Below are 15,764 nucleotides of genomic sequence, written 5' to 3'. Positions count from 1 at the left end.
CTGGAGAGAGATCAGTAACAGGGATCAGTTCGAGAGGGATCAGTAACTGGAGAGAGATCAGTAACTGGGATCAGTTCGAGAGGGATCAGTAACTGGAGTGAGATCAGTAACAGGGATCAGTTCGAGAGGGATCAGTAACTGGAGAGAGATCAGTAACAGGGATCAGTTAGAGAGGGATCAGTAACTGGAGAGAGATCAGTAACAGGGATCAGTTCGAGAGGGATCAGTAACTGGAGAGAGATCAGTAACTGGGATCAGTTCGAGAGGGATCAGTAACTGGAGAGAGATCAGTAACAGGGATCAGTTCGAGAGGGATCAGTAACTGGAGAGAGATCAGTAACTGGGATCAGTTCGAGAGGGATCAGTAACTGGAGTGAGATCAGTAACAGGGATCAGTTCGAGAGGGATCAGTAACTGGAGTGAGATCAGTAACAGGGATCAGTTCGAGAGGGATCAGTAACTGGAGTGAGATCAGTAACAGGGATCAGTTCGAGAGGGATCAGTAACTGGAGAGAGATCAGTAACAGGGATCAGTTAGAGAGGGATCAGTAACAGGGATCAGTTCGAGAGGGATCAGTAACTGGAGTGAGATCAGTAACAGGGATCAGTTCGAGAGGGATCAGTAACTGGAGTGAGATCAGTAACAGGGATCAGTTAGAGAGGGATCAGTAACTGGAGTGAGATCAGTAACAGGGATCAGTTCGAGAGGGATCAGTAACTGGAGTGAGATCAGGAACAGGGATCAGTTAGAGAGGGATCAGTAACTGGAGTGAGATCAGTAACTGGAGTGAGATCAGTAACTGGGATCAGTTAGTGGGAGTTCTCCTTGAGCGTGTGTTGGGTCAGTGTATCTGTATCAGGGAGGGTGCGAGCCCTGTGCTGGGTGCGGGGCGGCCGGGCCGCGGTCGACCGGCTGCAGTGACCCAGGAGCTGGGCCGCGTGTGGCCGGTGTTTGTTTCCCCCTCCCCCCCCGCTCTCAGTCCTCGTGTCTCCCTCCCGCCCCACACGGCGCCTCGGGATGGAGCCCGGGGCCCGGCGCTGATGGGATGAAGGTCGCGGAGAAGCTTGGGCGGACACTGCGAGGTAAGGACGGGAGAGGCACAGGTGTGGAGACGATTGGAGGGGCCAGGGTGTGCGGGAAAGGCCGAGGCTGCTGGCGGGATCGGGGGAGGACGGAGCTAAGCGGCGATGCGTGGAACAGGCCTCGGGCAGAAACCCGGATCCAGCGCCGGTCTTGGGCCGCGGTCCCCGGTTACTCAGATCCTTCAGTCCACGGGGTGAGTCCGGGACTGGGCCGCTTACTTTATCAGTGGCTTGGAAGCTTCTCCGAATCTGGGGCTGGGGTCCGGGCCGAGTTGCCGTGAGGCGGTCTCCCCGGTCCCGCGGTGAACAGCATCCGTGGCGGCTTCTCCCCTCCCGCACCAATCGCCGAGCCCAAGGCGGGAGGGAAGCAGCCCGCTCGGCTCCGAGAACAAACTGTGAAACTGGCCCCAAACCCCCTCACCCCGGGGCCGGGCGTGTGTGGATGGAAACTCAATGGGCCAGACCAGGCCTGGCCGCCTGTCCACACCCGGGACCGGGTGTATGTGGACGAAGCCTCACTGTGGTGGGCAGTGTGTGTGCTGGATGGGGTCTCACTGGGGTGGGCAGTGTGTGTGCTGGATGGGGTCTCACTGGGGTGGGCCGGGTGTGTGCTGGCTGGGGTCTCACTGGGGTGGGCAGTGTGTGTGCTGGATGGGGTCTCACTGGGGTGGGCAGTGTGTGTGCTGGATGGGGTCTCACTGGGGTGGGCCGGGTGTGTGCTGGATGGGGTCTCACTGGGGTGGGCAGTGTGTGTGCTGGATGGGGTCTCACTGGGGTGGGCCGGGTGTGTGCTGGCTGGGGTCTCACTGGGGTGGGCAGTGTGTGTGCTGGATGGGGTCTCACTGGGGTGGGCAGTGTGTGTGCTGGATGGGGTCTCACTGGGGTGGGCCGGGTGTGTGCTGGATGGGGTCTCACTGGGGTGGGCAGTGTGTGTGCTGGATGGGGTCTCACTGGGGTGGGCCGGGTGTGTGCTGGCTGGGGTCTCACTGGGGTGGGCAGTGTGTGTGCTGGATGGGGTCTCACTGGGGTGGGCAGTGTGTGTGCTGGATGGGGTCTCACTGGGGTGGGCCGGGTGTGTGCTGGCTGGGGTCTCACTGGGGTGGGCAGTGTGTGTGCTGGATGGGGTCTCACTGGGGTGGGCAGTGTGTGTGCTGGATGGGGTCTCACTGGGGTGGGCCGGGTGTGTGCTGGCTGGGGTCTCACTGGGGTGGGCAGTGTGTGTGCTGGATGGGGTCTCACTGGGGTGGGCAGTGTGTGTGCTGGATGGGGTCTCACTGTGGTGGGCCGGGTGTGTGCTGGCTGGGGTCTCACTGGGGTGGGCAGTGTGTGTGCTGGATGGGGTCTCACTGGGGTGGGCAGTGTGTGTGCTGGATGGGGTCTCACTGGGGTGGGCAGTGTGTGTGCTGGATGGGGTCTCACTGGGGTGGGCCGGGTGTGTGCTGGCTGGGGTCTCACTGGGGTGGGCAGTGTGTGTGCTGGATGGGGTCTCACTGGGGTGGGCAGTGTGTGTGCTGGATGGGGTCTCACTGGGGTGGGCAGTGTGTGTGCTGGATGGGGTCTCACTGGGGTGGGCAGTGTGTGTGCTGGATGGGGTCTCGCTGTGGTGGGCAGTGTGTGTGCTGGATGGGGTCTCACTGGGGTGGGCAGTGTGTGTGCTGGATGGGGTCTCACTGGGGTGGGCAGTGTAGTGTGCTGGATGGGGTCTCGCTGTGGTGGGCAGTGTGTGTGCTGGATGGGGTCTCACTGGGGTGGGCAGTGTGTGTGCTGGATGGGGTCTCACTGGGGTGGGCAGTGTGTGTGCTGGATGGGGTCTCACTGGGGTGGGCAGTGTGTGTGCTGGATGGGGTCTCACTGGGGTGGGCAGTGTGTGTGCTGGATGGGGTCTCACTGGGGTGGGCAGTGTGTGTGCTGGATGGGGTCTCGCTGTGGTGGGCAGTGTGTGTGCTGGATGGGGTCTCACTGGGGTGGGCAGTGTGTGTGCTGGATGGGGTCTCACTGGGGTGGGCAGTGTAGTGTGCTGGATGGGGTCTCGCTGTGGTGGGCCGGGTGTGTGCTGGATGGGGTCTCACTGGGGCGGGCAGTGTGTGTGCTGGATGGGGTCTCACTGGGGCGGGCAGTGTGTGTGCTGGATGGGGTCTCACTGGGGTGGGCCGGGTGTGTGCTGGATGGGGTCTCACTGGGGTGGGCAGTGTAGTGTGCTGGATGGGGTCTCGCTGTGGTGGGCCGGGTGTGTGCTGGATGGGGTCTCACTGGGGCGGGCAGTGTGTGTGCTGGATGGGGTCTCACTGGGGCGGGCAGTGTGTGTGCTGGATGGGGTCTCACTGGGGTGGGCCGGGTGTGTGCTGGATGGGGTCTCACTGGGGTGGGCAGTGTGTGTGCTGGATGGGGTCTCACTGGGGCGGGCAGTGTGTGTGCTGGATGGGGTCTCACTGGGGTGGGCCGGGTGTGTGCTGGATGGGGTCTCACTGGGGTGGGCCGGGTGTGTGCTGGATGGGGTCTCACTGGGGTGGGCCGGGTGTGTGCTGGCTGGGGTCTCACTGGGGTGGGCCGGGTGTGTGCTGGATGGGGTCTCACTGTGGTGGGCAGTGTGTGTGCTGGATGGGGTCTCACTGGGGTGGGCAGTGTGTGTGCTGGATGGGATCTCACTGTGGTGGGCCGGGTGTGTGCTGGATGGGGTCTCACTGTGGTGGGCCGGGTGTGTGCTGGATGGGGTCTCATTGGGGTGGGCCGGGTGTGTGCTGGATGGGGTCTCACTGGGGTGGGCCGGGTGTGTGCTGGATGGGGTCTCACTGGGGTGGGCAGTGTGTGTGCTGGATGGGGTCTCACTGGGGTGGGCAGTGTGTGTGCTGGATGGGGTCTCACTGGGGTGGGCAGTGTGTGTGCTGGATGGGGTCTCACTGAGGTGGGCAGTGTGTGTGCTGGATGGGGTCTCACTGGGGTGGGCAGTGTGTGTGCTGGATGGGACCTCACTGTGGTGGGCCGGGTGTGTGCTGGATGGGGTCTCACTGTGGTGGGCCGGGTGTGTGCTGGATGGGGTCTCATTGGGGTGGGCCGGGTGTGTGCTGGATGGGGTCTCACTGGGGCGGGCAGTGTGTGTGCTGGATGGGGTCTCACTGGGGCGGGCCGTGTGTGTGCTGGATGGGGTCTCACTGGGGCGGGCCGTGTGTGTGCTGGATGGGGTCTCACTGGGGCAGGCCGTGTGTGTGCTGGATGGGGTCTCACTGGGGTCGGCAGTCTGTGTGCTGGATGGGGTCTCACTGGGGTGGGCAGTGTGTGCTGGATGGGGTCTCACTGGGGTGGGCCGGGTGTGTGCTGGATGGGGTCTCACTGGGGCGGGCAGTGTGTGTGCTGGATGGGGTCTCACTGGGGTGGGCCGGGTGTGTGCTGGATGGGGTCTCACTGCGGCGGGCAGGGTGTGCTGGATGGGGTCTCACTGGGGCGGGCCGTGTGTGTGCTGGATGGGGTCTCACTGGGGTGGGCAGTGTGTGTGCTGGATGGGGTCTCACTGGGGTGGGCAGTGTGTGTGCTGGATGGGGTCTCACTGTGGTGGGCCGGGTGTGTGCTGGATGGGGTCTCACTGGGGCGGGCAGTGTGTGTGCTGGATGGGGTCTCACTGTGGTAGGCCGGGTGTGTGCTGGATGGGGTCTCACTGGGGTGGGCAGTGTGTGTGCTGGATGGGGTCTCACTGGGGTGGGCCGGGTGTGTGCTGGATGGGGTCTCACTGGGGCGGGCAGTGTGTGTGCTGGATGGGGTCTCACTGGGGTGGGCAGTGTGTGTGCTGGATGGGGTCTCACTGGGGTGGGCAGTGTGTGTGCTGGATGGGGTCTCGCTGTGGTGGGCAGTGTGTGTGCTGGATGGGGTCTCACTGGGGTGGGCAGTGTGTGTGCTGGATGGGGTCTCACTGTGGTGGGCCGGGTGTGTGCTGGATGGGGTCTCACTGGGGTGGGCAGTGTGTGTGCTGGATGGGGTCTCACTGGGGTGGGCCGGGTGTGTGCTGGACGGGGTCTCCCTGGGGTGTGCCGGTTGTGTGCTGGATGGGGTCTCAAAATTGCGGGCAGTGTGTGTGGTGGCTGGGGTCTCACTGGGGCGGGCAGTGTGTGTGCTGGATGGGGTCTGACGGGGGCGGGCCGGGGGTGTGCTGTTTGGGGTCCCACTGGGGCGGGCTGGGTGTGTGCTGGATGGGGTCTCACTGGGGTGGGCCGGTTGTGTGCTGGATGGGGTCTCACTGGGGCGGGCAGTGTGTGTGGTGGACTGGGTCTCACACGGGCGGGCAGTGTGTGTGGTGGACGGGGTCTCACTGGAGCGGGCAGTGTGTGTGCTGGATGGGGTCTCACTGGGGCGGGCCGTGTGTGTGCTGGATGGGGTCTCACTGGGGCGGGCCGGGTGTGTGCTGGACGGGGTCTCACTGGGGTGGGCCGGGTGTGTGCTGGATATGGTCTGACGGGGGCGGGCCGGGTGTGTGCTGTTTGGGGTCTCACTGGGGCAGGCAGTGTGTGTGCTGGATGGGGTCTGACGGAGGCGGGCCGGGTTTGTGCTGTTTGGGGTCTCACTGGGGCGTGCCGGGTGTGTGCTGGATGGGGTCTCACTGGGGCGAGCCGGGTGTGTGCTGGATGGGGTCTCACTGGGGCGGGCCGTGTGTGTGCTGAATGGGGTCTCACTGGAGCGGGCCGGGTGTGTGCTGGATGGGGTCTCACTGGGGCGGGCAGTGTGTGTGCTGGATGGGGTCTCAATGGGGCGGGCAGTGTGTGTGGTGGACGGGGTCTCACTGGGGCGGGCCGGGTGTGTGCTGGACGGGGTCTCACTGGGGCAGGCAGTGTGTGTGGTGGACGGGGTCTCACTGGGGCGGGCAGTGTGTGTGGTGGACGGGGTCTCACTGGGGCGGGCCGGGTGTATGCTGGACGGGGTCTCACTGGGGCGGGCCGTGTGTGTGCTGTTTGGGGTCTCACTGGGGCAGGCAGTGTGTGTGCTGGATGGGGTCTCACTGGGGCGGGCCGGGTGTGTGCTGTTTGGGGTCTCACTGGGGCGGGCCGGTGTGTGCTGGATGGGGTCTCACTGGGGCGGGCCGGGTGTGTGCTGTTTGGGGTCTCACTGGGGCGGGCCGGGTGTGTGCTGGATGGGGTCTCACTGGGGCGGGCCGGGTGTGTGCTGTATGGGGTCTCACTGGGGCGGGCCGTGTGTGTGCTGAATGGGGTCTCACTGGAGCGGGCCGGGTGTGTGCTGGATGGGGTCTCACTGGGGCGGGCCGGGTGTGTGCTGTATGGGGTCTCACTGGGGCGGGCCATGTGTGTGCTGAATGGGGCCTCACTGGGGCGGGCCGGGTGTGTGCTGGATGGGGTCTCACTGGGGCTGTGTGTTGGATGGGGTCTCACTGGGCTGGGCCGGGTGTGTGCTGAATGGGGTCTCACTGGGTTGGGCCGGGTGTGTGCTGAATGGGGCCTCACTGGGTTGGGCCGGGTGTGTGCTGGATGGGGCCTCACTGGGGCGGGCCGTGTGTGTGCTGGATGGGGTCTCACTGGGGCGGGCCGGGTGTGTGCTGGATGGGGTCTCACTGGGACGGGCCGTATGTGTGCTGGATGGGGTCTCACTGGGGCAGGCTGGGTGTGTGCTGGATGGGGTCTCACTGGGACGGGCCGTATGTGTGCTGGATGGGGTCTCACTGGGGCAGGCTGGGTGTGTGCTGGATGGGGTCTCACTGGGGCGGGCCGGGTTTGTGCTGGATGGGGTCTCACTGGGACGGGCCGTATGTGTGCTGGATGGGGTCTCACTGGGGCAGGCTGGGTGTGTGCTGAATGGGGCCTCACTAGGGCGGGCCGGGTGTGTGCTGAATGGGGCCTCACTGGGGCGGTCCGGGTGTGTGCTGTTTGGGGTCCAACTGGGGCGGGCCGGGTGTGTGCTGGATGGGGTCTCACTGGGGCGGGCCGGGTGTGTGCTGTTTGGGGTCTCACTGGGGCTGGCCGGGTGTGTGCTGAATGGGGCCTCACTGGGGCGGGCCGGGTGTGTGCTGAATGGGGCCTCACTGGGACGGGCCGGGTGTGTGCTGAATGGGGCCTCACTGGGGCGGGCCGGGTGTGTGCTGAATGGGGCCTCACTGGGGCGGGCCGGGTGTGTGCTGAATGGGGCCTCACTGGGGTGGGCCGGGTGTGTGCTGAATGGGGCCTCACTGGGGCGGGCCGGGTGTGTGCTGAATGGGGCCTCACTGGGGCGGGCCGGGTGTGTGCTGAATGGGGCCTCACTGGGGCGGGCCGGGTGTGTGCTGAATGGGGCCTCACTGGGGCGGGCAGTCTGTTCCTGCCCCCCGCTGCCGGGTACATTTGTAAACCCAACAGTAAACCAAACACCACCCCCGCGTCCCACGGTCAAAGTCGGCCTGCTGTCGCCTTAACATCATCTTTGTTCAGCCCTTTAATATTGGGGAAAGTGGGAAGAGAAATTCCTCCTGAAATGTTTTCATGGTGGGGCAGGAATGTGTGTGTTTCTGCCCCCCACCCTTCTCTCTCATTCTTTTTGTCAATTCATATATTTTTTTCAATTTTGAGGGGTTTTGTACCATTAGTAATGTACTGGTGATTTTCCTTTTTGTAAGGTGATTGGGGTCCAATAAAATGTCTGCGACTAACTTTCTGGCAGTGACAAGCATGCAGGCCTCAGAAGAAGTCTTTGAACTGAGAAAAATGCCTGTTTCATACCTTTCTTATTTCTAGTTGGAATCTTTGTAAAAGGAACTTGAGCAGTCACAAGAAAAATCAACTTAGACCGCATGTTCTGTATTTTAGAAAGACCTCAGTCTGACTCTTTCTTTCTGTAGTTGCAATTTCTTTTCTTAATTTAAGTTTTGAAGTACTTTCCAGAATACTGTAACAAAAAACTTTGGAAATTGATACAATCACCTCTTTATATCTTCTCTCCCTCCACCCTATCTTCAGCTCAGGTAGAGTGACTCATCGTAAATCTGTTGCAGTGGACTTGCCACTGAGTCAAGACAACGCCTTACAGGAATACAGGCAGAAATGTCTCCACTTGTTTCTGTTCTAAACAATGACCCAAATGTTGAGAGCTTACATTGGAGAAATTTTGGTATATTTAATGTTCCTTCTGTGTGTCGTCTTCTCAAATGTGTTTTTAAAGTGAGTTCAACGTTAATAATGCTCTTCCAGTTTCGTGAAAATGATGGTTTTCTTTTAAAATTAACTGCATGCATTTTGAACCATTCCTGGTTCCAGGTTGATAAGACTAAATATTGGGTTAAGAATTGTGTAAGAGTTGGTAGAGGCAAGGAAATTACTAAAGTGGACAGGGAAACACTACTCAGTATTTTCAGGATTGCTCTGTTGTAATTTGTAAGTTTGAGTATTGGTACAATTCTGCATTCTACAACATTTAAAACAGTCTTTATAGAATTTACAAAGCCTAGTGTTCCAGTGAAATAATATATAGTGATGTTTAGTTAGTCCTCAGAATTGGCATTGTAAATCTGGACTTAGAGTGCATTTTTTTTTAATGGATCGACATCGGTATTATTTGAACATGCTGGATGCTTGATTATCTAAATAGACCAATCACAAATTAAAAACACAGTGTACGAGTTTAGGAGGAATCCTGATCATTTTTCCCTCGGGACTTCCCTTTTCTTATAGTGGATAATAGTGGGAGACTCTACATACCCTTAGTTTCAATGTAAATAAACTGTACTGGTACTAAAAGGAAACAAACCTTTTCTCCTCAAACTAATTGGCCTTCAGTTTACAGATGTATATGCAAATAGGTAACTGTATGTTTGGTGCTATAAACCATTTTGGCTGTTGTAGTTTACACGTGTCATAGGTGTTATTTTTAGCACGCCAGCAAAGGTTTAATTATGAAGCAGTTCAGCATCTATTGTCACTTTTATATTAGCGCTGTCTTAATTTCAATTCCCTGGGCTGACTCTTAACATTTGACTACAAAATCCAGCTTCCTTATCCCGGCTCTGGAATCATAGATCCCGTTTTTTATGGATCTTTTGAATCTGCTGCAAGGATAAGGAAGCCAGATTAAATGTTATCAATGTAATGAGCCAGCTAACAGATGCCAGTCTTCCAGAATCAGAAGTCATACAGCACCAGCATAAAAGTAACTTTAAGGATGGGAGTGTAGTTTCCTCTAAATTCTTATATTTCAATGTGTTATCCCAGTTGTGTTAAACTACATCAGCTCTGACGGTCATTATTCATGCAGTAATTATCTAGCGCATTTGTGAAACAGGTGGATTTTTCAGTCAGTCTTCCATTTGAGTCTCCGATTAAACTTCAGTTACCAGTCTGAGCGTGGGACTATACCATTCTCAAAACATGTAAAACAGCTGACACTAATCAGCGCTCAGGGGTCCTAAGACTCCCCTGAACAATATATGAAATCAGGTTTGATGCCACATAAGAGTTGTCCTCCAAGATGTCTAACCCAAATGGTGTGAGATGACCTCTACGAGCAAATTCCATAATACTCTGCTTTGGAATTGTATTGAAATTTGACTGGAGTTCTACCATCATTTTTGCATAGCTTCAAAATGGAAACATCTCAACAGCAATGCCAAAATAACTTCAAAACTACATCCTAAATCATTTGTTTTGCTGCTATGATTAACACCTGGAGTACTGTGTGCAGTTTTGGTCTCCTCACTTGAGAAAGGATATACTGGCACTGGAGAGGGTGCAGAGGAGGTTCACTAGGTTGATTCCGGAGTTGAGGGGGTTGGCTTATGAGGAGAGACTGAGTAGATTGGGATTATATTCATTGGAGTTCAGAAGAATGAGGGGGGATCTTATAGAAACATATAAAATCATGAAGGGAATAGATAAGATACAAGTAGAGAGGATGTTTCCACTGGCAGGTGAAGCTAGGACAAGAGGGCATAGCCTCAAGATTAGAGGGAGCAGATTTAGGACTGAATTAAGAAGGAACTTCTTCACCCAGAGGGTTGTTAATCTATGGAATTCCTTGCCCAGTGAAGTAGTTGACGCTTCTTCAGTAAACGTCTTTAAAGCTAAGGTAGATATCTTTTTGAACAATAAAGGAATTAAAGGATACTGTGGGAGCGCGGGTAAGTGGATCTGAGTCCACGTAAAGATCAGCCATGATCTTATTGAATGGCGGAGCAGGCTCGAGGGGCGGACGGCCTACTCCTGCTCCTAGTTCTTATGATCTTATCTTATGATCATTGCTTTGGAATCTTCTAGAAACTGACTCTCTCCCTCACTCTCTCTCTCTCCCTCTCCCCCCCCCCCCCGGCTATTGTCTGGTGCTGAGCCAGACCATTCCCAACCTTGATGCCATATTTGACCCCAAGATGAACTTCCGACTACATATCCGCTCCACCACCAAGACCAGTCATTTCCACCTCCATAACATTGCCCGACACCACCCCACCTCAGCTCATCTACATGCTGAAACCCTCACCCATCGTTTTGTTTTTCTAGTTTTCACTGTTTTAGTACTCTCCTGGCCGGCCTCCCATCTGCTATCCTACATAACCTTGAGCTCATCCAAAACTTGCATCAAGTCCTGTTCACCTATAACCCCTGTGCTCAATGGCCTACATTATCTCCTGGTCCAGCAACATAACAATTTTAAACTCTCATCCTTGTTTTCAGATCCCTTCATGCCTTGCCCCTTCCAATCTCCTTAACCTCCTCCAGACCTACACTGCTCTGACAGCTCTGCACTCCTCCATTGCTGGCCTCTTGAATTCCTGTTTTTAATTGCTCCACCCTTAGTGAACAGACCCTAAATTCAGGAATTTCCTCTCTAAATCTCTGTGCTCATTTAAGACGCTCCATATAACCTCCCTCTTTGGCCAAGCTTTTGGTTATCCGACCTGATATCTCCTTATGTAGTTTAGTGTCAGATTTTGTCTCAAATAGCACCTGTGAAATGCCTTGGAATATTTTACCATGCTAAAGATGCTATGTAAGTGCAAGTTGTTATTTTAAGCAGTGTGCACCTACGTTGACCAATGAGTTGTCCGTTTTAAAGCTATGTTTAGGCACGAAACAAGGTAGTGAAACCTGTTGGTAGCATGTCATTAAATTAGCCAATTATAGATCTGGCTACTGTTAGACACATAAACTAGCCAATGTGCATACAGGAAAGTCCCATTGCTAGTAATCTGACATGAGAAAGAACGAACTTGCATTTTTATAGCACCTTTTACAGCTTCACGAGATCCCAAAGTCACTGTTGTTTTCATAGTTAAACATGGTGTAGTTTGCACCCAGCACGATCCCACGAATAGTAAATTAAATGAATTTCCATGATCTGTATTTGATTGTGTTGTGTGAGAGAGGAGTTTTTACTAGAGCACTGGGAATACTGCCTGAATTTGAAATATAGACCTGTGATCTTTTTAGTTCACCTCAAATTCAGTTCAGTCAAATGTGGCTTCAATTCTGTCTCTTATTTGAAAGACAGCAGCTCCGTATAATGTAATGTTTAAGGTACTGGGCTGGCAAGAGGTAGTGAGTTTATATCATTGGCGAGCTGGAAAATCAAATTCGCCATCAATTTTGTAATCATCATAAAAACCAACTGGTTTACTAATGTCATTCAGGGAAGTGAAACTATCTGCTTTTGCTCACTTGTAACTAGTTGACTCTAAATGCTCTCTGATCAATGAAACCACTCGGCTGTACAAAAGGCTTACCATCTTCTAAGGCATCTAGGGATGGTCGATGAATGCAGCCTGGCTGCCCATATTCAAGAAGGAATAAAAGTGTTTGCGGCACTACTGTGCACTCAGCTAAAGTGGGTAGTGTTCATGGATAATGTGCTCAGGTCCTGTCATGGATCTTAAACTCACAACTTTGATTTAGAGCGTTTGAATTGGGTTTGTATATTAGGTGGCCTTCGTTGGATTTTAGGAAGAAACTGGGTGCTGGGAGTCTCCTATTCATTGAGTGGTCCCAGAATCCCTCTTGCTGCAGAAGCTTAAGGCGGTGGGGGCGTGGCTTGGGGTTGGGAGGGTTCTGGTCAGGTTGGGGAGGAGCATGTGCTAATAACCAGATTGTCTACATCTCTGAGTGCTTCATGAGCTCCAACCATGGCCATGCATCAAATAAAAACAGAAAATGCTGGAAATGCTTAGCAGATCGGGCAGCGTCTGTGGAGAGATGAACAGAGTTAACGTTTCAGCTCGATGACCTTTTGACGAATGCTGGCAGACCTGCTGAATATTTCCAGCATTTTCTGCTTTTATTTCAGATTTCCAGCATCTGCAGTATTTTGTTTCTGCATGGCTGTGTATCGCTAGTTTCAAGTGGCCAGTGTCTCACAGCTGCTTTGCTCACATTTATTGAAGGGGTTATTAGCTTGAGACCCATTTAAAGGATGCTCGCCGGTTAAAACATGAGCACTCCAGCCTGCGAGTGGCAGGAGTTTCCTGTCCTACTGATGGTAGACCAAGTAGATATGGGGTTTGGTTTAGGGGATGGTGAAGTTGGTCATGGTTTTAGCACTGTCCAGAAACCTTTGTTCAGAAGGCCTGGCAGTAGCAGTGTGCCACAATGTGCATTAGTGTGCGCCTTTTCTTCAGTTCGTCCAGCACTCCTCTGATTGAATTAGGCAAAATGTTTGGAGTTTGTAAGGGAGTGAGATATGGATGATGTAAGATTGTGTGCTGACCCTTTTATTCTGTTGTGAGTTGAGACTGTAAAAGCCAGCCTCTGCTCTTCATTGGTAGTGGGTTGTCCAGATCGCAATTGCTTGAGCATTTGGTTTCTGGTGCTTTGGAGAACTGTATGGTCCGTGGAAGTTCTGGATGAGCTGTTCTAATGGGGTCAGTTTGCATTGGCGAATTTGGGGGAAAATAACCAGTTTATTGAGGGTAGTATTGAATCTGGAGATAACCTTAAAATAAAAACAAAATACTGCGGATGCTGGAAATCTGAAATAAAAACGGAAAGTGCTGGAAATACTCAAGCAGGTCTGGCAGCATCTGTGGAAAGAGAAGCAGTTAACGTTTCAGGTCAGTGACCTTTCATCAGAAACAACAACGTTTAGAAATAGGTATTAAGCAAATAAAGCGGGGGTGCTCTCTCCACAGATGCTGCCAGACCTGCTGAGTATTTCCAGCACTTTCTGTTTTTATTACTGGAGATAACCCTGTTGTGCAGTATGAAAGGTGTCAACAAACTGCTGGAACGACTATTGATGCCCTTCTTGTCCTATGTGCTGAAGCTGATTGCTGATATACTGTTGTTGGGTGAGACTGGAAGGTATAACAGCCTCTTCAGTGTGGGGGAAATCTCTCTGGATTAGGATATTGAATGTTTCTGTGGGCTTCTAGGGTGCTGCTTGCTTCTATGCAAAGCCAGAAGTTTTGAGTGGACGCCTTTTCTTCAGGCAGTGATGCTGTGGAGCTGTTCAGCTACTTGGTAATGTCTGTAGTATTTTGCTTTTATATTATTATGGTAATGTCTGTAGTTGGGGAGACTCAGTTAACTAAGATTCTTTCTAGTTATGCAGCATCATGCTTAAAAAAAGCTTTATAAATGGGGAGAAGTTAGTGAAAAGTCTAGAATGAACCTTGAACTGAGGGAAAGCAGTTCCAAATTGAGCAAGAAATGCTGGAAATACTCAGCAGGTCTGGCAGCATCTGTGAAGTTAACGTTTCAGGTCAGTGACCCTTCATCAGAACTGACAAATATTAGAAATGTAAAAGGTTTTAAGCAAGTAAAGTGGGGGTGGGGCAAGTTCCAAATTGAGAAATTTGATTTGAAGAAGCCACTATTGAAATAGACTGCATATTGGCTACCAAAGCAGAATAAGAGTGATTACTTTTTTGAACTATTGCTCAATGTAGTGTTGTGATTTTCCATTATATTGCATAGCCACAGAACTACTTGTTTTGAAATAATCCATATTGGTTAGTGAACCCGACATGTTTATAATGAATGGTTTTGAGTGAACTGCTAAGTTAGTCAACCCACTTGAAGATTTGGTGCCAAAAAGAATGTTGCTTTTTACAATGGGCGCAATCTTGCTGGAGCATAGCATCTCACAGCCTATGCTGTCAGTTAGCATTTTTTCTGCACCCTTCAACATAGTTTTTTTTTGCAGCATAACTTGCTGGTAGTGTGAGCAGATAATGATTTGGCGAGGGCATCTGGGACCTTACTGAACAGTGGGACCAACAATCTCTCTCCTCAACCAATGAAGTTTAAGGATTAAGAAAAAAACAGGAAAGATGGAGAAGGGTGAATTAGAGTCTAATCAGGTACAGAAAGAAATAAAGAGGGAAAGTTTGAGAGAGAGAAAAGAGACAAAGGAACAGATTAAAAAAAACTTAAATCACCAGTAACAATTGACTAGATGCAAGAATGAGACTGAACATTTTAAATTGTTCAATTTCTGTGCCAGAGAGGTCGATGAGCATTACATTAATAGTTAGCATGTCATTAAAAGGCTACTTGTGCTTTTAATTACTGGACCTTTATAAAGCACTGGCTAGGCCTCAACTAGAGTATTGTTTCTGGTTCCACACTTTAGGAAGGACTCTTAAGAGGGTACAGAGGATACTTACTAGAATGGTTCTCGAGATGGGTGATTTTAGTTACAAGGTTAGGTTGGAAAGCTGGGGTTTTCTCCCTGGAGCAAAGGACATTGAGGGGACATTTTATAGAGGTGTGTAAGATTATGACGAGCTTGGATAAGTTAGACAAGGAAAAGCTGTCCCAATTAACTGATTGTACAAGGACTAGGGGACACAGATTGAAGGTTTTGGGCAAGAGATGCAGAAGGTATGTGAGGAAGAACTTTTTTACACAGCAAGTGGTAATGACCTGGAATTCGCTACTCACAAGGGTAGTGGAAACAGAAACAATCAATGATTTCAAAAGGAAATTGGATGGGCACTTGAAGGAAATAAACTTGCAGGCTACGGGGATTGAGCGGGGAGTGAGACTGACTGGATTGAGCCGCAGGGAGCCGGCATGGACTTGATTTGCTGAATGGCCTCCTCCTATGCCATAAATGACTCTTAGACCTAATTTTCTGGGGTGAGCATAATGGCCAATTAATATGCAAAACAGTAAGTTCTTAGAAATAACAGGGAGGCGATTTGCCCTTTATACAAAGCAGACAGTGGGGCTGCGTAAATCAACCAGGAAGTTCTGGATGTTGCATGGATCCAAGCTAAACAGTGAAGAATGAACCTAGATGTGGATCCTTTTCTTGTTGGTCAGTTTATTCACAGAGTGCAGCATTATACATCCCTGCCTTCTGTTCACCCAACCCTTTGTGTCCAACAGGTTCTCTTTATAGTTACTTCATATCCTTAATTGAACAATGCCCTTCAGCTGTTTACTTTTAACATAACTAACCATTTACCTTTAACAAGGTAACTAAACATAAGCACGGGAGATTCACAATTCGTGGCATATCTCTTAACTCCTGAACTTGCTAGCTGATTTGTGCATGAATAATTGCCTTACAATGAATTCAGTTCTTCTTGTATTGTTTAGCCATCCTTTCTGTAACCATGTGGCAGATCGAGTGATGTATCCTGTGGGGCCCTTTCCATGAAGTGAACATTCATAGTAAAATTTACTTGCAGATTACGAGTGTTGAGGCACTGCAACAGTGGGAACACAGGTTTCGTTTCCACTACGCCACTGAATTGCCAACTCTGGCATGCTGCTTTGTGGAGACAA

General features: G+C 52.3%; 1 protein-coding gene and 1 long non-coding RNA gene across 4 annotated transcripts in view; one reads left to right on the top strand and one right to left on the bottom strand.

Annotated features, from left to right (window-relative positions):
• Positions 1–1,581, bottom strand: part of LOC137370133 (uncharacterized) — a 48,036-nt gene extending 46,455 nt beyond the window's left edge. The window contains exon 1 of the long non-coding RNA XR_010975083.1: positions 1,303–1,581. This is a non-coding gene — a long non-coding RNA (uncharacterized lncRNA). The remainder of the gene's footprint in view (positions 1–1,302) is intronic.
• LOC137370131 (suppressor of cytokine signaling 6) overlaps positions 746–15,764 on the top strand; it is an 80,572-nt gene continuing 65,553 nt past the window's right edge. For 2 of the 3 annotated variants that reach the window (XM_068032338.1, XM_068032339.1), the window contains exon 1: positions 746–1,083. The gene's annotated coding sequence lies outside the window, so the exon portion shown is untranslated. The other variant, XM_068032340.1, reaches the window with a different exon arrangement.

This window comes from Heterodontus francisci, chromosome 5, assembly GCF_036365525.1.
Source record: "Heterodontus francisci isolate sHetFra1 chromosome 5, sHetFra1.hap1, whole genome shotgun sequence".
Taxonomy (NCBI): Eukaryota; Metazoa; Chordata; class Chondrichthyes; order Heterodontiformes; family Heterodontidae; genus Heterodontus; species Heterodontus francisci.
The sequence above is the reverse complement of the archived record's forward strand: the minus strand, read 5'-3'. Positions and strand labels throughout refer to the sequence as shown.